This window comes from Candoia aspera, chromosome 1, assembly GCF_035149785.1.
Source record: "Candoia aspera isolate rCanAsp1 chromosome 1, rCanAsp1.hap2, whole genome shotgun sequence".
NCBI classification, from domain to species: Eukaryota; Metazoa; Chordata; class Lepidosauria; order Squamata; family Boidae; genus Candoia; species Candoia aspera.
Window position 1 is genome coordinate 300,291,020 of NC_086153.1, and position 20,911 is coordinate 300,311,930.

Below are 20,911 nucleotides of genomic sequence, written 5' to 3' on the forward strand. Positions count from 1 at the left end.
ACTCCCAGAGCATGGCTGGCAGAGGAATTCTGAGAGTTGAAGTCCACACATCTTAAAGTTGCTGAGGCTGAGAAACACTGATCTAAAGCAATGCATAGTGCTAAAATCAAACATGGATACTTCTCCGCTGTATTTGTTAACTTTTCCCATCAACAGGAACTAGAGTCACACATTTGGTTTTGGCTTAACTTGCTATATGAAGGTGGTTTATATGAACCTAGTTAATTGAGTTTTATTCAAGAAATAGTTAAAGTCACATGTAGTCAATATTCCTAATCTCTGACATAACATGACTGGTAAAAAATAAGGTTTGCCTTTCTCAGCATTACATTTTCTTACTGGGAAAAGCCTACCTTTTTCTGTTAACTCATAATGTCTCATTTCCTTTTTTAAAAAAATTAGGCCTGTTAAATATTTATCTTGTTGCACTGGATGCATTCTACATGGGCAACATAATAGAAGGATTTCCATAATCAGTTAAACATATACTGTACTGACTTCTTTTTTGGTACTCTTTGGCTTTCTTATCTAGTGTGCATCAGTAATAATGTCTCTTGTTCTCAGCCTGTTCTAAAATCAGATTGAACATCTGGCATCTCCTTTTCCATGTAGGACTCTAATCAATCACTTTATATTGTCTATGTGTCTGGTTTTCTTAGTAAAATACAGGAATAGTTTACCATTGCCTACTCCTGTACAGTATGAATTGATTCCTTTGCCATTGTCACTAAAGTGATCATCCACCTCCAGCATCTTTCTGTATCGCTGCTGCCCAATATAGGGGCCTACTTGCTTTAGCTGGGCAGCTGGGATGACCTTCACACCTTGGGTGACCCTGCTGGGAATATATACTCTATAGGAGGGGAGGATAAAAATAATACTATTAAGCCTCCAAGGGTGGGCAGGGAAAAAGAAATAATGCCCTGTATATTGTAAATTTGCTGTGATAGTTCAACAGTATGATCCAGAAGGCTTCTGAAGAATGCAGAAATGGGAGAGGAGGCTATGCACACCTCTGGCGTATTGGCTTCCAGCCCGGGCATTCATTGCTTGAGGATTTAAAAAATCTGATACCTAGCTTAATTTTCTGTGCTTTCTCTGATCAGTATTATGCTGACTTTTAGATAAGCATTTGCTTTCTATTTGTTTAATATGGAATAACATTGTATTCAGTAAATTTATCCATGGCAGGCAAAGCTCCAGGTTACATATTATGGAAATAATTATTAAATGGGAAATTATCACTGTGGAAAGAAAAAATAAACAGTAATTAAGCCTTGTTGAATAAGATAGAGTATTTATTGAAAAGTGTAGCAAGGGCTTTTGTAGATGATGCACTTTGCTTTTTAATAGACTGGATTCCTATAAAACTGCATATATTAAATTGAGAGAAATTAATAAGCTGCATGCCTAAGATTTATTCATAAATAGGGTTAAATTAAGTAACTCAGAAAATCAGTGAATTCCTCAACAGCCTTTTTTAATAAGCAGTACAGTGGGGAAGATCTTATATATGCAAAGCATGACCTTTACCATTGTGGGCTATGGACCTGTATCTAGATATTTTTTTCAAATTTTACTCTTAACTAAAAATATTTGCATGCTGAAAAACAGATGCTGTCTGTTTTGGTCTACTAATTTCTCTGCTTCTGGAATGTATAGTTGAGGGATCAACATTATGAGAACAGAACTTTTTCTCAAGGCAGCATGAATTACTATCATAGAGTGTGGGTGTCTGTGGACCAATACTCTGTATTTCCTCTGGAGTTCTGAAGACCCAATTTATTTGGAGGGTGCTGGGTTACAGAAAACAAATTTAGATCAAAACTATATGGCCTGAATAATATTTAGGAAAACTTTGCCTTATCTTCACCTTGAGTCACAAGTTTTTTTCATGCCCAATGATGGCAAGGGAGCTTTACAGGTCATAATGAAGAAAAGATGTGAAGTCCATTTTCAGATGATTGGCTGTTCAAAGTTCGTATAAGTAGAATACGCATTTTCTGGGATCTCAGTAATCAATTTGAGCAATTACCCCAGCTTCTGAAAAAAAAATTAAAACTTCAGTGTGCCATTATACAGGTGTACTGAACTATTAAAGTTATTAAATAAATTACTGCCACTAGGGAAGGAGACACTATGATTTGGCAGGTAGCCAGCTAACAGTATACTAATCTTTTACTTTGGAAGCATCCATGTCTGTAGAACTTCAGGCATTTTTGACATTTCTATTTTCAAAGAATCCAGTATTTATTATTGAATATTAACATTTGCATCAATATATCATAAGAAAATTGGGAACATTAGACTCACTTATAACAAATGCTTAACTAGATGAGTCAAGCATAGATTTTGTCTTTACTGTAAGACTGCATGCGGAACCCCAGAATCTTAGAACGTGCATTCCAGAGTTCCTTCAAAGTTGCTGATGAATTATAAAAATTAATATTTAAAATGTTTAAAAATGTTAAAGCAATTATACCAATGGTATTTCCATATTCATAATTAAATTTTCTTTTAGTAAAATTTACATTTTCTCCTAGACCTACTCTCTTTCCGGAGCGAGGTCTGAGCATACTTAGGACCAAGTATAGCCTTCAGCTCCCAAAGTTGTGCAAACCATAATTTCCATTTCTTTATAATAGTGTAACAGCAAGTGAAAATAATCCAGATGTTTTGGAACACAGCTCCCTCAGTCTCTTGTCACTGGTCATATTTCTGAGGTTGATCTGGACTAAAGGCCACAACATTTGGAGAACACCAATTACTGTCCTTCTCACTGATATGCCTATGGAAGATTGATAGGCAGACCACGGTAGTGACAATATCAAATCCCTGCTCTTTCTCAGCATGGGAAAAAAATACTTTTTGGTGATATTATTGAACCATCTTTTCTCTAGGAACAGTATTTGTCTCAGCATGTGACAGCACCCACCTAACCAAGTCTCAGTAGGGCCTGATAGGAAATGTAAATAAGCCTATCATATCTAGATGATCACTAGATGACAGCAAAGAAATACAGAAAATGCTAACTTTATGTTGCCATTTAGTGTTTATTTACTCTATTCAATGAAGGCACCTTGGGGTGATACAGCAGGTATTGGTTTCAGCTGGTATGTCCTGCCACCTCCTACTTTTCCTTTCTTCCATCAGGGTTTTAGAGCCAGCAGGCTTTCCCCTTTCATCTAACTGAGAAACAGATGAACACTTTAAGCCCAGTATATGATAGCTGGCAGGAGCTAGTGAAGGTATTTAATCAGATTACAAGCTCCAAGCCTGGGGTTACCAGATGTCCAATATTTTGTCCTCATGTCCTCCATCCAGCAGGCATAGCCTTAAAATCAAATATTGTCTGACTTTTTGAGTATCTACAAGCTATGTCTTCCTGAGCAGCATTTCTCTGCAGTACAGCACTTCCATAATAAGAGCTAGCCACAAACTCTGCTCTGTGACCTTGATTAGTACCCTCCCACTGGCTTGCACTGCTGCCTAAAATTGATAAGACCTTAATCAGTACACGCTGAAGGATTTTGCCTCCAAACTGGCTCTAGAACATTCCTGCAATTGAAAAGCCAGTCTTTCTGGAGCTGGAAAAAGCAATTTCATATATATGTAGGCCTAAGTATTATTAGTATTATTTTTTTGGTAATTGTTCACTGTAATATTCGTTGTGGACGCCAAGAAAGGTAAACAGTTAGTGTGTCCTTTTTGTCTCATTTGTCCTCCTTTCCAATTGTCCATGTCCTCCTTTGCCTGTTCAACTATTTGGTAACCCTACTCAAGCCCCAAAGTAACATCAAAATATCTGTTTTAAAAAGTATTTAAGGTTTATTAAGAATCTATGCATCAAAGAAAAATATGACTGTTGACATAACAGATTAGGCTTTGAAAAATGAAGCATGAACATAGGAATAAAGGGCAGGCCTGTCTAACATGGCAAATCAACCTCAGAGAAGAATGAACTGTAAAGGAAACGGGGTTGACCTTGAGTGCAAATTCTTATGCCACTTCCCTGGTTACTCACTGCATTTAGAAATCTGGGTAGATTGGGTTATTTCCTACAGGAAGAAAGATTTCATTGTAGAATCTTTTTTGGGGGAATGGGTGGATGGGGGCTCAGCAGCTAATCCAAAATGACAAAAAGTCTCCTGCAACTTTAATCTCAAAAGAAGGGTACTTTACCTTTAAGTAGGTATTTAATTCTAGAGAAGTCAGAGATATCGTCTTTGCAGCTGTGATCTTGTAAATCTATCTATATCAGGCAATAACTTTTTAACTCAACTGCTGCTGCCTATATGTTTTATACTATGGCACCAGCATATGTGTGTTGGATGTGGATGATGGGAACTGCAGTCAACACATCTAGAAGGTGCCAAATTGGGGAAGGCTGCCTTAACGTTGTGCAATCTAACAAAAAAGTAACCATCTTAATAATTGTTTAGCGTAGAGGATCAAGGTAAATGTTCTCTTGATTCAAACTGACAATTCTTGTGTTCCAACTAATTCATTAAAATATATTCAGGACTTACCACTGTCTTCGTAATGGATAAAGCTCTTACCATTAAATGCTCACATTTTTCCCCATCTCATTAACTCTCCAGCACAGAAAAGACTACTGTAATTTTCTCTGTTAATAACTTTCCCCATCTCCAGCAACATCTTTCAACTGTAATTTTATTTAAAACTGAATTCATACTTTAAAAATGGGTTAAACACAATTTCAAGCTTTGGTATTAAATTTATAAATGTATTAGGAGTCTCATCGGGAAGAGAAGCCAGTTAATGCTTAGGCATAAGACTGGATAGATAATTAACACGGATCTCTTTGGTAGTAATTATGCTGAGAATAGACTGCATCCCTGGAAAGGAGAGAAATTTTAGCAAATCTTGGGATTGCTTCACAAGCTACATTTTTAGGTGTTCTGTTTAATTTAGATTAAGAACAAGCATGGTTCTTTGTATATGCATGGTTATCAGGGAAGCAGGATTGGTTGGAACTCCATGTTGAGTATTTCCTTGAAGCAAATATAAGGATGTGACATCATTGGGAAGAAGATATCTGATCAATCTAATTGAACATTTGTCACTGATGGTACAGGCCACTACTGTTGTGTGTCAGAACCAAGCTTGCCTCTGACTCAGAAAGTGAAACTATTTCTGAGTCAGAGGAGGAATTGGAAACTTACCGGGCTGGAATTGGCAAAACGAAACTCCAGCATGATTCAGCAGAGCAGGAAGAATCCACAACATTGATTGGGTGAGATCCAGAGGAGGATTTGAATAAACCAATCAGTGCACACCAGAGATGGGCGGAAAAATGTGCAAAGGCAGCCTGATTGGCTACAGGAGACTCCAAGCATGCCAAAGATCAGGATAAAAGGCAGCTGAGCAGAGAGCGAGCTGCTGGAGACAACCGATCCTCCAAGCCTGCAGCTTTGGGAGAAGAGTCCTTACCGGCGTTGGAGTCAGTGTCTGTGGCCGAAGAGAAACCAGCATTCGAGCTCCGCTCCAAAGATGAATTGAATCCTGCATCTGCTGCCAATGAGGAATCAGCGTCAGCCGTGCTCAGAAGCCTTTGCCATGCTTCCAGCTGTGAAACTCCACAATCTCCTCAGTAGTGTGGACAAGCCTTGACGTTCCAGCACTGCCATTTGCCTTTAGTCCTGCGCACCTGCACTTTGTATGCTCTGTTGTGTTTGGGAATTTCACACTTATCGTGTTCTGGATCTGGGTGCCAGATTAGTCCGGGCCTTCCAGCCAAGTCAAGCCAAGTTCCAAGTTCCAAGCCTTGCACCAAGTCTCCAGTCCAGAGAATCCAGTCTAGTTCAGGGCTTCCAGCCGAATCCAGCCTTGCTCCAGCTTTAAGCCTTGTCTTCAAGTCTTCAGTACAGAGTACCCAGCCTAGTCCAGAATCCCCAGCCGAGTCCAACCTTGCTCTGAGTTTGAGTCCTGCTCCAAGTCTTCAGTTCATCCCTGTCTGTTGTTCGTAGTACTGTTTCCAGGTCCAGTGAGTCAGAGATTCAGTGTCAGTGGCGTTCCAGTACTGTTCCAGTTCGAGAACTGTAGCCTCCAGCCCTCGTGTTCCAGTCAAATCCGGTTGGCCCAGTTGGGCTTGCTAACCAAGTCTTTGCATATCAAGGATTTAATTATTGTAAATAGTTATTTAATAAAGAATATTCCTTGAGATATTCTGAACAGGACATTGTGCATAAGAATACACAACAGCAAGATCACTCCAGTCTATATGCTTAAGGCAAGATGAAAGAGAGGACATGTGGCTTATTTTTCAGAAATATATGTATTTTCTTATGTAGTCTCTCTTAGAAATCCTTGTTCTCTTCTCATGATTTAGTAGTTGCAGCTATGAAACAGTAATGTCCAGTTCCAGTATTTATTGTTTTATTTATAGATGTACATCCTACCTTTCCTCCAGAAGTTCAGGGTGACCTACATACTCCTCTAATTTTTCTCACAACTTCTCCTGGGTAGGCTGGACTATGAGTCTGTGACTGGTTCAAAGATACCCAGTGAAATCCCTTGGCTGAGGATAGACCTAATCTTGGATCTCCCTAGTTAGAGTCCACAACATCTTAATCAATATACCACACTGGGGGAACCCCCCCCCCCAGCAACAAATGGCAAAATTTGGATCAGAGGTACCCTTTACATTTCACTGTAATTTGATTGTTTTCTTATTGCTGGCCCTACTTCAACACTAATATAGAAGAACTGTTTCAGATGTCACATGAGCCCAGCACCTCTTGGCTACTCATTAAATCAGCTCAATCTTTTTCATGCTTCTGCATGACCCTTGAAAAACGATGGGGCTGCTTTAATAGTTACATTGACTTTAATGAGCCAGTTCCTTAAAATAGTCACCTCTTTCTTCAGGTATGTGTAGAAGCCTGAAAAAAAAATGTGCTTTTTAAAAGAAAAATAGAGAGGTGCAGTGCTTGTGCAAGGCCAGAAGTGATTATTATTGTCACCTATATTGTTACTATCCATTCTTTCTCTGTGCTGTCCAATAAGGTATCATGGGATTGATAAAGCATTCTTGTCAACAGAATCATAGGGTTGGAACAGTCCTTAGAAATCATCTAGTCCAATTATGCTTGGTACATGGTCTGCTAAAGCATTTTAGACAGGTGGTTCAGAGATGCCTTTGTTTGAAGATCTCCAGTGAATGGAAATGCACATCTTAATGAGGCAATGTACTGCGCTGGTTGAAAGGTCTTATCATCCAAAAATTCCTCATAATATCTAAGCATGAAAGCTGGCTGGGTGACTTGGGCCAGTCACTCTTTCTTAGCCCAACCCCCCTCATAGGGTTGCTATTGTGGGGAAAATAGGAGGCAGGAGTGTTAGCTATGTTCACTGCCTTGAGTTGACCAAAATATATTTTTAAAAAGGTGGAATAAAATCATCATCATCTGAATCTACTTCTTTATAGTTTCTACCCATTGATCCTGGTCTGGCCCTCTGGAGTGACAGAGGATAGTCTACTTGTTCCTCTATGTGACAATTATTTCTTTATATCTCATATCTCTCCTAATTTTCTCTTCTGCAGGCTAAGCATACACAGTTCCATTAACTGTCCTTCAGTCCCTTCATTAATAAAAAACAGGGAACAGCACAGGGCCCAAGACATATCCCTGTGGCGCTCTACTTAATACTGTTCTTCAAACTGATATAGAATCATTTATGGAGTGCTTGGAGGACTCAAAAGATTGGTCATTGAACCATCATGGTTGTATCATCCTGTCAGCCATATAAGGTAGCTCAGACTAAGAAACCAATGCCATATAGGTCAGAGCTACTTTCATTATAACAGTTCTAGTAACAGAATCTTGCAAGTCTGAATGTGCATCCCACTCCCTCACTTTATTTTCATGTGAACAAGAGAAGGACCTGAAACTTTTACCCAAGCTAGTTTCTTGGAATGGTTCAAGCCCCGCTTGTCTGATCATTGCCTTGCTAGCAGTTCTTCCTATCTTTCAATATGCCCCCTACACATCCAGTCCGTATTTTACCATTTTATTGATGAGAATATCATGAGATACTTTGTTGACAGCTTTGCTGAGATGAACTACACTACGTCCATGGTATTACTCCCACCTATTAAGCTATGACCTCTATCAAAAAATAAGGTAAGATTGGTCTGGCATCATTTGCTTGTGATAGACCCATGCTGGCTCTTGTTAAGTGCTCTTGTACATCATCCAGGTGCTCAAAAATGCCTTGTTTATTGGCTTGAGGACATTGCCTAGTATAGGTGTCAAGCCTGGAAGTGCTTTTTCTCTCTTTCTGAAAATAGTGATAACTTTTGCTCTCTCCCAGTGTTTTGGGGCCTTGCCAGCTCTCTAAGAGTTCTCAAAGATTATAGTTAGCACTTCTGAAATCACCTCCACATGAGCATCTATAGCACAGTAACCTTTGAAGTGTCACATAACTTTTTTTTCCTGCCCCCCCTCTGACTATTACTATAGTAAGCATGAGTACAATTGTAATTTTTAGCTGAGGCCCGATCATACATTGTATTAAGTCATAATGGGGCTTGCTGTCCAATGAATGTTTCCACTGCTTTTAAAGTAATACAACATAGGATTTATATAGTAAGATCTTGTCCATCCATTCCATATGAAGAAATGGAATTTCAGTAGTTATCACCCATGTAGGATATAATAGCAGGTCCATTTGTAAAAAAAAAACTATTTGTAATTTGTCACTGTCAAAATGTATATATATTTTAAAATATGAACTTTATTCATCTTGTGGAAGCTTAAAATGGAACATCTGTATTTAGAGATGGTATACCTCCTACTGGGCAAAACACTGTAAGTCATATAACAGGATGGTCACCTCTGTCACATGGGAAGTGTGAATCCAATGCATTAACTTTTCAGAAGTTCATGACTTACGGACCTCAAAGGGGCAATGGGCTGTAGATAAGGAAACAACGATTTATTTTTGTTCCCTCTTTGACTGTCACTGCCTCTCTTTGCTAAGAGAATGTTAATCCTTGGTTACTTCCTTCTGCCTTTCTTCCTAGGCACTCCCACACTGACCGTGTGCTCTTTAACTTACTTCCTGGTAGGTTGTAGTTAGTTAGGTGTTAGCCTTTGCCTATACCTATCATGTATTTCCTTAAATAAAATTCCTTTCTGTTATATTTATAAAAGCTCCTTCACTAGTCAATGCTTAGATCACAATCTTCTCTAAGAAATGTTCTTTTGTACACTGAGAACAATTCAACCTGCAACATGCAATGCCAAACTTGTGTGCTTCAAGGTGGGGGTGGCATGTAGAACAACAGAGACTCTTGTGACTTGAAATAATGCTTCTCACATTTAATGCATGAACTTTCCTAGCTCAGAGAACTCCATTAAACTATTTTTCTATTTTCAAAATATATTTAAAAGTGCCACAAGGCTGTTTTCTGCATTTGCTACAATCAGTACAGGTGGTACCATACAGTAAAGACTGCGAGGTCTTTATGCTAGAGGATAGCTTCATGGCAAGTACTTCCTTCTATCTTTCTATAGCCTAGTTCGATTTCTGCCATGCATATTATCAGGATTTATTTCTTTAAAAAATCCCAGCAAAGTTTTGAGTCCTCCAAGCACTTTTTATCAGGAAAGATGTTGTTTTAAAAAGAAGAAAAAGAAGAAACAAGAAAATCTAAAACTTATACCAGTTATTTAAGCCATGAGACCTGCAGTTGGGCTGAATGCATAGTTAATGTTAAGTATTGCTGGTGTTAGGTTACATCCGATCTTTAGGGACAAAGAAATGGTTGCTTTTCTCTAGCTCTGAAAATGTAGAGTATGTTATGCTTTTCAATGCCACTTGCAGTGGCAACCTCCTGTTCTTTGCAATGGACAGCTACATCCCAACCCAACTAATAATCTGACATACTCCTGCCCATAACCCTTTTGTATGTTGATAAGACATGAATCTAATAAAATGTAGTGTGTGAGGCTTCCCACACTTTTTTTGGTATAGTGGACACATATGAGATGATTGTTTGAGAGCCTTGCCAGCAATTCACAAAGTGGCTGCCACGGACATTTGACAAGCTACAAAGCAAAATTTATCAAAATGCTATCTGTCACCTCTTGCTAAACCGAATGTAGGACATTCCTTCCCACACCTGTTTCACTTTAGGCTTTTTCCAGGCAAGTTGGTGGACTTCCAAGCAAAGCACTGGGCTGCAACATTTCATCATTTTTATTTTCCAAGAAAGCTTATGGGACTAAGTTAGTCTTAGAAATCAAAATGGTATTTAAAGGTGGATATACACATGCAAGTTGGATGGGGTAGGGAGTGTGATGAGTTTCTCTGGTAGATTGGTGCTCTCAGGCACAACTTTGGGGACACAACTCTAAAGAAAAACTTTTTAGTTTATTATGAAAGAATTCCTATGAAGCACAGTTACTTCAAATAACCTTTCCCACTAGATGGCACTCCAGCATTAACAGTGAAATTCTTTCCCATTAATTGAAAACTGTTGGAGTTTAACAGCTGGAATGCTTGAAAGACCATTGTACAAGCTTCATTTATTGTCCATGCTTTCAATTTAATAAGGATTTTTTTTGAAAAGCAAAACCAAAGCAAAACAATGAGACCCCAAACTTAAAACTTGAGAGAATTTTTGACAGCTGTATATATCCTCCATATATGTTGGGACTTCAACCCTGAAAATTCATAGGCAATCAGCATGGATATAAATTATTTTAAAAATATATTAAGAAGCAAATATTTGTAGCTCAGGGTTGAACTGTGGCGTCCTTGGTGCTATCTGAGCCTTGTTGTTTTCTTGCAGACATTTCATTGCTGGACTAGGCAACATCTTCAGTGCAAAGAGGGAGTGGGCCTTGCTCTCAGTTTATATACTGTGGCTTGCCCTGCTTGTGTTGGGGGGAGGGTGTTGTTCTCTCCTTGGGAGTTCTTTGGTTGGGCTGTTGTTTGCTGCTTGGTTGATTGACTGAGTTAATAGTTCCTTGATTAGGGTTTATTGTGCTGTTTGATGGTTCATCTGGTGTTAATCCTAGTGTACATATAACATAGCTAAAGAGCTTACAAAGAAACTCAGACATGTCACAGAGGAGAGTGAACATTCGATCAACTCCCCACTACAGTGCCTCCAGAAAATCAAAAGCATAAATATAGAAGAAGATGAGATCATGGTATCATTTGACGTTACAGCTCTCTTCACATCCATAGACCCGGCACTAGCAAAAGAATCTACGGCTGCAGTTCTGCGCAACACACCTGACCTAGCCAAATACAACAAAATAGAAATACCCAGGATAATGGACCTCTTCAACCTCTGCCTTACAACCTACTTTCAGTTTGATGGAGAAATATACCAATAGATCAAAGGAGCACCCATGGGATCACTGATCTCAGAACTTATAGCAGAGATCGTAATGCAGCATCTGGAAAGGATAGCACTCCCACACATACAACCCAAAGTAAGGATCCAATATGTAGATGACACTTTTGTCATAATACAAAAGGAACAACTGGAAGAAACCCACAAAACCATCAATAACATCTTTAATGGAATAAAATTCACAAGGGAGGAAGAAAACAACAACTTACTGCCATTCCTGGACATCCTCATCAGTAGAGGAAATGATGGCAAGTTAGATGATGACAAGTCTACAGGAAAGCTACCCACACCAACCAAGTGCTCCATTACCAAAGTAACAATCCAACCTCCCACAAGAGAAGCTGTGTAAGAACATTATTCAGATGAGCAGTTACACACTGCAGCAACCCAGAACACCAGAAAAAAGTTCTCTCAGAAATATGAAATATCAGTACCAAACTATTTAATGAGTCTGATAACAGTTGAAGTGTTCTTTGTTGGCATGACTTTATCTATAGAAATTGGCATCATACTAATTCTATCTGCTAATTCCTGCAGATCAAGTTGGCGAATATGTCACCTGTTGAAATTTTGTCCTTAATCAGATTGGAGCCCAGCTTGGAAAAATAAATAGGGTGGCACCTCTAGTTTAAACAAAAAAAGCTTTTTTTTCCTTTATGGTAAAGCAAGATATCCATCCCATGTTTCCTATTATGGACGGGAGAACTTCTATTCTTGCTGCTCCACTGATGGTACACTGTTCTTGAAATAGCTAGGGTCACCATATCTGGGCTGTAAAAATGTGGACAGCTACTAGATAGAAGGAAAGAAATACAGAAAACTCTAACACAAATTCACACCAAAATATCTCTTTAAAATAATATTTAGTTTATTAAGACATAGAAAAAAGCAAAACTCAGATGGGTGCCAAGTTTAAAGAAAGGAGTTAGGTTTTAGAAGAAGTGCAAACAAAGGAATAAAGGATATGCTCACCTAAAAGGGTGAACAGGCATCAGAGAAAAATGAACTTTGAGGGAAACTCATTGCCTTGAATCGCATAAAATAAAATCAAACCCTAATATTATCTAGGAACACATTGTACCTTGAAGTCTATATAAGTTGGCTTCCTGCATCATAGAAAATGTCACCCACAACTCGTGGTGGTAGCAGCTTAGATTTCTTTCTTTCCTAATAGGTACTTGCTGTTCCCTGGGAAATTCAAAAGAATGAAAAATCATCAGCAAACCCCTCTCTTACTATTTACTTACTATTTACTCTCAAGGTGAGAGTTGTTCTTGCTCAGGGATTTAGCCATTTGGTCCTCATAGACTTACCATACGAGATGTGGAAAGAATTATACAGGTCAACTAAGGGGTGCATTCTGGGCTTACAGGGATCTCAGAGGCTTTACCCTAACTTGACTATTGGTGTTGCTCCCTAACCTTGATTGAGGTGGTGAAAGAATAGTGGTGACAGCAAATAACTGCAGAAAGCACTAACTGCTATATCATCCTGAGTTGTCCTGTGGATGGTGGTAGAAAGCCTGGTGGTAGCTTTTATATTTAGACCTACCAGATGTGTCTGCCTTTTTCCTTTGATAGTAATAATCATGACAAAAATGTTGTACCCACTTGTGTTTTCTGTTAGGTATATTTCCTTTTTCTTTCTGCCTATTCACTATAATGCCAATTGGGGAAGAAACATTAACATTAGACTTTAAGAAGACTTTGTTCTTTCCCCTCAACTGTTGTGATGAGTGTGTCCATTCCTGACACTGACAGACCTGATCAGCATGATGTACATGTCTTAATTACTTCAATTGAGCTAGACTGCAAAGGTGAGGAAATTGATGAGTGTTCATCCAGAGAATCATCTCACGTTTGTCCTAAAACAGCTTTATTGGTTACCAGTTGTTTCCATGCATGATTCAAAGTCCTTATGATATTGTCTTTAAAACCCTAAAGGTTTTGACTCAGGATATGTTAAGGCAACCTTTGTTAATCTGGTGCTCTCCAGATTAACTGGATTCTGTTCTTAGAATCTTCCGAGAAGCTTGGTTTTGGTGATGCCAGATGGGAGATTTTGAGAGCTGAAGTCCAACATATAGAAAGTACTAGTTAAGGGCAAGGCTGTCTGAGGAAATGCCTCCTTCAATACCAAAATGTCCTTATTCTGACAGATGCCAGAAAGTCCCTTCTCTATATCCAAACATGATAAAGGCTCAGTTGGTGGTATCAAGAAACAACCAAAATGACTTTGCTCAAATTTTGGCTCAATTGCTCCTTGAATCTGTCACTCTCTAAAAAAAAAATCTGATCAGGATGAGTAGAAATAATTTTCCACCACCTTTCTTTGATAACAACCATTTTCCACATCATTTTCTTTCAAATAGTTTCATTCATATTTTGTAATCTCAGGAGGAGCTGTAGTGCATTTTTTTTTGGCTTAGCTTGATTTATGACTGCAGTTATTGTGGTTTGTAAGCCATGGTTTATGGCTTAGAATGGTGATGAACTCAGACAATTGTGTCTTAGTCAGTGAACCATGGACAAACAAACCAAAGTTTAGTGTAGTTTGTAAACCCAGTGAATAGTTTTAAAGCACTAAAGATCTTAAGAATCAGGACCTTTTAAGAACAATGTCATTAAGGAGAACCCTGCCCAAATGCTTAAGTTAATGCCAGGAATGGACATAAGGGTTCTGGTATTTTCTTTGAATGGCCACTTATTTCTCTTTCTTTCCATCTTTGTAAAGGTAACAAGCAACGGTCTAGTGAACTTTCAGATTAAGTTTCAGAAAGTGTTTTGATATGTGTGTTGAGATCAGTTTGTAAACTTTTACCAGCTATGAAGATAGCATCAGAACTGTTCTATTTTTAACATGTTTTGTCAACCACCTTAAATTTTCTTAAAAAGGAAAATCAGGATAAAAGTTCCTGAAAATAAGCAGGCCAGTAAACAAACTGTGTCCTTTTGTGTCCTTCATAACTACCTAGAGGTTATACATGTTACAAAGTGTTGCGACCTTTTGCTATAAGCAGTTTAACTTAATCATCTTCAGCAGAAATACTGTTGTTAGATGAGAATTTTAATTCTCAATGGATGAAAAGATGAGATAGCATATCACTGGATTGTAATTTATAAGGGGTTGATATGCAATATGTGGAGAGAAGAAAATGAAGTACATCTGTTAATGAAGCCTTGTACCATTCTGTTGACTACTCACATCTTTTGATTGTAATATTCCTAACTAAGTAAGGGCTTTACAGGAAATTTGATCAAATTAGTGACTAACCTAATCAATATGTGATGTTAAAAAGAGAATTAAGGAACAAAATCTACTGAAAATATAAAGATTTGTTAGTTTAAGGAAGCCTTCTCCAACATAGTAGCCTCCAGATGTTTTGGACCAGAACTCCCAACTGTACTCAGCATGGCCAATGGACATGGATTATAGAAATTATAGTTCACAATTTAACAGTCTTTATTGTTGGGAAAGATTGTTCTAAAGCAGTGTTTCTCAACCTTGGCAACTTTAAGATGTGTGGACTTCAACTCCCAGAATTCCCCAGCCAGCCATTATGGGAGTTGAAGTCCACGCATCTTAAAGTTGCCAAGGTTGAGAAACACTATCTAAAGGATTTTTAAAAGATAATCTTTAAATACTTCAGTAAAAGTACTTCAGATGGATATGAGTATGGTACATTCATCCCTTTGTGATCCTTTCGATGATGCTCTTGAGAACTGACTGACTTGATATTTATTTAAATATTGCTGGCCATAAATTATGAGGCTATGATATCAGGTGATGCCCTATATATGTGTTTGCCACAGCCTTCAGTTATGATTTTAATTGCATTAAACTTGTAGATTGTTTTATATATATGAATGGTTTTGCCAGTAGGCAGCTGGGAGGAGATAGCTCCTCCCACATTTTTTGGGTGGGAGGCCTTCCATTTTGGGAGTTGGGTAAGGCTTAGGAATCTTAGCTCCAGCTCCAGGAATACTGCAAAGACAGTTTTGCAAGATTTCTTCTGAAGCTGTGAGGCAGGAGGCTTCCCACTGGCAGGAATTCCCACCTCATCATCCCCTGCTTCAGTCACTATCTCCACTGCTTCCAGCCACGTCAAGGGACAGATGTGCCATTTCACTCTTACAGTGTCTGTTCATTGTTTCAAACATTTTCCCCTCACTATGCAAGAAGGCCAACAAATGGATGCTATTTTTTGTGCTTTCCTGTTGGCTGCTAGAGGGACTGCTCGTTAGCAGTATCAGAGGGAAGAGCACCAGCAGTAAGACTCTTGTGCAGCAGTGCAACTCTGCAACTGAAACCTGTGGCTGTATAAATATTCCCTATGTCATACCTGTCTCTCCAAAGTGGCTATTAGAGTTTGGTGGAACAGAAGCCCTTTCAACAAGCCAAACTGTAGTATTAACCTTCTCTCTTTCATCCACTGGGGTTTACCTCTTTTGCCTACAGAGACTGTCCTTTTGACAGAAACTCTGCATGACTTTTCTTGTATCACACCTCCTTGCAGTTTCATGTCTGATGATAATCTTGCCTTGAGCTTTCCAGATGGGAGCTTAATTTGGTACACCAGCAGAGGTGGCCTCAGTTGCTTAGCCTCAGCTGTTGAAGAGGCACTTCATACTTCTTGCAGAAGTTGTTGAATGGGATTCCATTTGAAGTTCTCAGCAGCCAGATGTAAACAACTGTTTAATAAACAGCAATTAGCCAGTCAAAGGGAAAGGTGGGGGGAGTTACAATCACATTTTTTCTCCTATCAAGCTGTGCCTGAGACATCTGCTAGGCAGAACCCAGGCAGCCTTTGAGGCATATGCTGCACATTCCTGGCATGCACAGCAGCACAGAAAATATTGGGAGTAATGTGCTTCCCAAGAACACTGTCACAATGACAGTGACTCAAGGGAACTCTCCATTGTATCGAACGCCATTCAGTACAAACACAGACACTCCCAATAGGCAGGAATCTGAGGTTTTCGGCACCATCTGATTTCCTCTTTATAAAACTAGCTTGCATTCAGTCCTTCTGTGATGCTGACAATGGCATTGAAGAGAGAGGCTGAACATGCTTCTCTCATTGTTATCCTCACACAGAACAGTTATCTTCCAACCTCCTTTGAAAAGTCTAGCTGCGGCGCAATGCTAGAATTTGCCTTGATGAAAGGAAGGTGACTTGCCTGAATTATTGAAAAAAATCTATTTCGCTTGGAAGCATTTTTTCTGTGTTTCAGCTGCCTCTTGTTTGCATCACACATTTATCCCAATTGCACGAGGGTGGGGTGGGGGGATGAAGGACTTGTATATATGGTTTGATGAGATTTTTTAAGATATAGAGTGATTTCCTAATATATGGGAGGAATGGCTGTAGAATAGGGTGCCTAGTCTGAGGCTTCAGCACTAGATGTGGCCCATTAAGTTTTTCTTTTCATCCCCAAAATCCTAACAATTCAGATGTTACCACTTACTGTATATTGCCTTTCTGCTTTTCTGCTTAGAAGGTGTTTGCAGGATTTCTTTCTTTCTTTAGTTGATTTCTATGTCAACTTTTCGTTCAATTTGAGCACCCAAGGAAGCTACAGTAACAATAAATAAAATGCAGAATACAAAAAGTAAAACTAACAAATAAATAAAAGTAAAATTGTAAGTTGAAAACAATTCAGACATCCATTAATAATATGGAAGAAGAAAAGTATCTTGGCTGCTTTTCTAAAGAAAGAGAGAGTAGGGGAAACACAACTCCCAAGGCAGTAAATTCTACTGGGAGTTATGCAGAAGAAGGCAGTCTTCCATGTGCCAAATGAGTCAGTCTCTAATAGCAGAGGAAACCTATGCATTTGCACATTTTAACAGCCCAGTGTTAAAAATAGCCTATTAGATAGTCATACGCTAAGGCATTCAGGACTTTAACATTTAACATCAATACCTTGGTTGTGTTGGCATTTCCTTGTTTTTTGCAAGGAGCAAGCCATTAAGGTTACTATGGTAACAAATCACTCTGGCAGGGTGAACAGGTCAAACTTAAGTATCCTTAGTTTTGGGTGTGAAAAGGCGTGCCCATATAAGGTAAAGCTCCTGATCTGCCTGGAAGGAGCTTGCCTGGACTAGTTTCAATTTACTTTCTATCTGCCTTCCTCCCAGTCCTACTCTCAGCTCTGCATGTGAATGCATGAGCTTGTAAATATTTTTTTGTGCTGTGGAACAGAGAAATTGCAGGCTTTTGCCGATTCTGACTGGGGAGCTGATGTCAGTGACAGGAAATCCACTTCTGGGATTTTAATTGAATTTGCTGGGTAATTCAATTTGCTGGGTAATTCAATTTAATTCAATTTTATTTCTGGCGAGATACATCAACAATTTAAGAGATAATATGCCATTCTTGGGAAATCTATGGCCTTATATATATTACTGGATTTCTGTTCTCAGCATCTACATCCAGTAAGGCCAGTGGTCAGGGACAATGGGAGCTACAGGTAGTCCTTGCTTAATTTCCCTAACTGGGACCTGAATTTCCATCACTAAGTGAAGTGGTTGTTAGGTGAAATATCATGTGATCATGCTGCTTAGCGATGGCAGTTCTGGTAGTCTTGGTTGTGGTTGTTAGGTGAGGACTGTGCCATCATTAGGCATGGACCTCATGCTTCTCCTGCCCTGTGCAAACTGCCGGCTCTGTCCTGCTGCCTCCTCCTGGGCCAAGTGAGCTCCCTTTTGCAGATGAGGCTCTGCCGCCCTGTCATGCTTGCCTCCACTTCAGCTCAGCTGCCATCTTCACCCAGAGAACTGCCACCTGCACTACCGCCCTACCTCTTCCTCTGGCTCCATCCTGCTGCCTCCTCCCCAGCTGGGCCCAGCAAGCTTCCTTTGGCAGATGAGGCTCTGCCACCCTGCTGTGCTTACTGCGGGCATTCTGGGGCCATGCCCTCACCCAGCACCTGGATTCCAGGCCAGTAGTGAGAGGAAGAAGATGGAGAAGGTCAGCTGGGGGCGGCAGGGGGCAGCAGTGGTAGGTGGCAGTGGTGGAGTGCAGGGCAGCCAAAAGGGCAGCCGTGGGGGGAGATAGACAAGTAGGTGAAGTTGAAGTGCATGCTGTGGTTGTAAATGCAGGCTGGTTGCCAAGCACCCAAATTTTGATCATGTGATGGAACACTGCAATGGCCATAATTTTAAGGACCGGGTCATAGGTAAAGGTAAAGGTTTCCTTTGACATTAAGTCCAGTTGTGTCCGACTCAAGGGGGCGGTGCTCATCTCTGTTTCACAGCCGAAGAGCTGGTGTTTGTCCGTAGACACTTCCGTGGTCATGTGGCCGGCATGACTATACGGAACGCTGTTAGCTGCCCGCCGAAGCGGTTACCTATTAATCTATTTACATTTGCATGTTTTCGAACTGCTAGGTTGGCAGGAGCTGGGACTAGCAACAGGAGCTCACCCCGTCACGCGGATTCGAACCGCCGACCTTCCGATCGGCAAGCTCAGCAGCTCAGTGGTTTAACCCGCAGCACAAACAGTCACTGAACGAATGGTCGTTAAGCAAGGACTTCCTGTACAGTCTGACAACGTCTGTGGTGTTGAAGCTCATTGAATAGTAGCTCGTTTAAGGTCACTGAAGGAGAAAAAATTCTGTTATATGGTATGTTTGAACCAGAGACCAGGACACAGTAACATTGAAGGAAGCATAAATTGATTTATTGATTTATTATGGTCCTGGAAGGCAACAGGCAATGTCTGGAGAGAGATAGGTTTGCAAACCCTCATTATAGACTTATGCAAATCATTACTTCCATTTGATTGGTTACTTTGCAATTACAGTTAATTAGGAAATATAATAGGCCATTACAGTCAGTGTGATTGATAATATTACCTTTACTGATTGAGTTAATTTTATGCATATTAAAATATTAATTGAAGGATAGATTAAATGAGACCATACTTTTCTACACAACATAGCCTTCACTTAAACAAAGTTTCCTTAGAATCTGTTTTTAAGTTATTTTTACCTGTTATCAGTTATTGTTACCTTAGTCCCCAGTGCTAAATGCTAGCAATTCCCACCTGTCCGATACACTCTTGCAGCTAACTTGCATTTTCACGTTCACTTATCTTATTAGTGCCTTTTGACTTCAGGTGTGGCTATGGATTCCTGCTGCCTGACTGCTTTTGCTTAGTTTGCACAGCAGCCTATTAAATCATTTCACTAAATTTGCAAAGACATACTTATTTCACAGAACTTATACTGAGGTACAAATTACATCACCAAGGGTGCAAATTAAGTCCCCAAAATGTATCCTATACCACCTAATAAGTTCAGTCTGAAATAAGGTTTGAGCCAAGGACTTCCTATTATACATTCTTAACTACCCCCACCTCTACCCCCACCTCTTATTTATTTTTCATTCATTCATTCATTCGATTTATGCCGTCTGTCCTAACAGTCAGGAATCATGCTGAGACGAGGAATAGGTCTCTAGTGTTTATTACTGCTACATAAGACAGAAAATCCTAACAAACTGAAGAAGCGTGGGAAAAACCCAGACAGATATACCCCAAAAGTTAAGGCGGGTCTGATCTGTGTCTCTTTGAATGGCTGCTTAATTCCTCAGTACTACGCATGTGTTTTCCCCCCTGGATAGGGGCCCCCTCCTGCTCGCCATCAGTACTCATGACAGTACTATGCATGCGTTTCCCCCCCTGGATAGAGGCCCCCTCCGCTCGCCATCAGTACTCATGACAGTACTATGCATGCGTTTCCCCCCCTGGATAGAGGCCCCCTCCTGCTCGCCATCAGTACTCATGACAGTACTATGCATGCGTTTTCCCCCCTGGATAGAGGCCCCCTCCTGCTCGCCATCAGTACTCATGACAGTACTATGCATGCGTTTTCCCCCCTGGATACAGGCCCCCTCCTGCTCGCCATCAGTACTCATGACAGTACTACGCATGCGTTTTCCCCCCTGGATAGAGGCCCCCTCCTGCTCGCCATCAGTACTCATGACAGTACTATGCATGCGTTTTCCCCCCTGGATAGAGGCCCCCTCCTGCTCGCCATCAGTACTCATGACAGTACTATGCATGCGTTTTCCCCCCTGGATAGAGGCCCCCTCCTGCTCGCCATCAGTACTCATGACAGTACTACGCATGCGTTTTCCCCCCTGGATAGAGGCCCCCTCCTGCTCGCCATCAGTACTCATGACAGTACTACGCATGCGTTTTCCCCCCTGGATAGAGGCCCCCTCCTGCTCGCCATCAGTACTCATGACAGTACTACGCATGCGTTTTCCCCCCTGGATACAGGCCCCCTCCTGCTCGCCATCAGTACTCATGACAGTACTACGCATGCGTTTTCCCCCCTGGATAGAGGCCCCCTCCTGCTCGCCATCAGTACTCATGACAGTACTATGCATGCGTTTCCCCCCCTGGATAGAGGCCCCCTCCTGCTCGCCATCAGTACTCATGACAGTACTACGCATGCGTTTTCCCCCCTGGATACAGGCCCCCTCCTGCTCGCCATCAGTACTCAT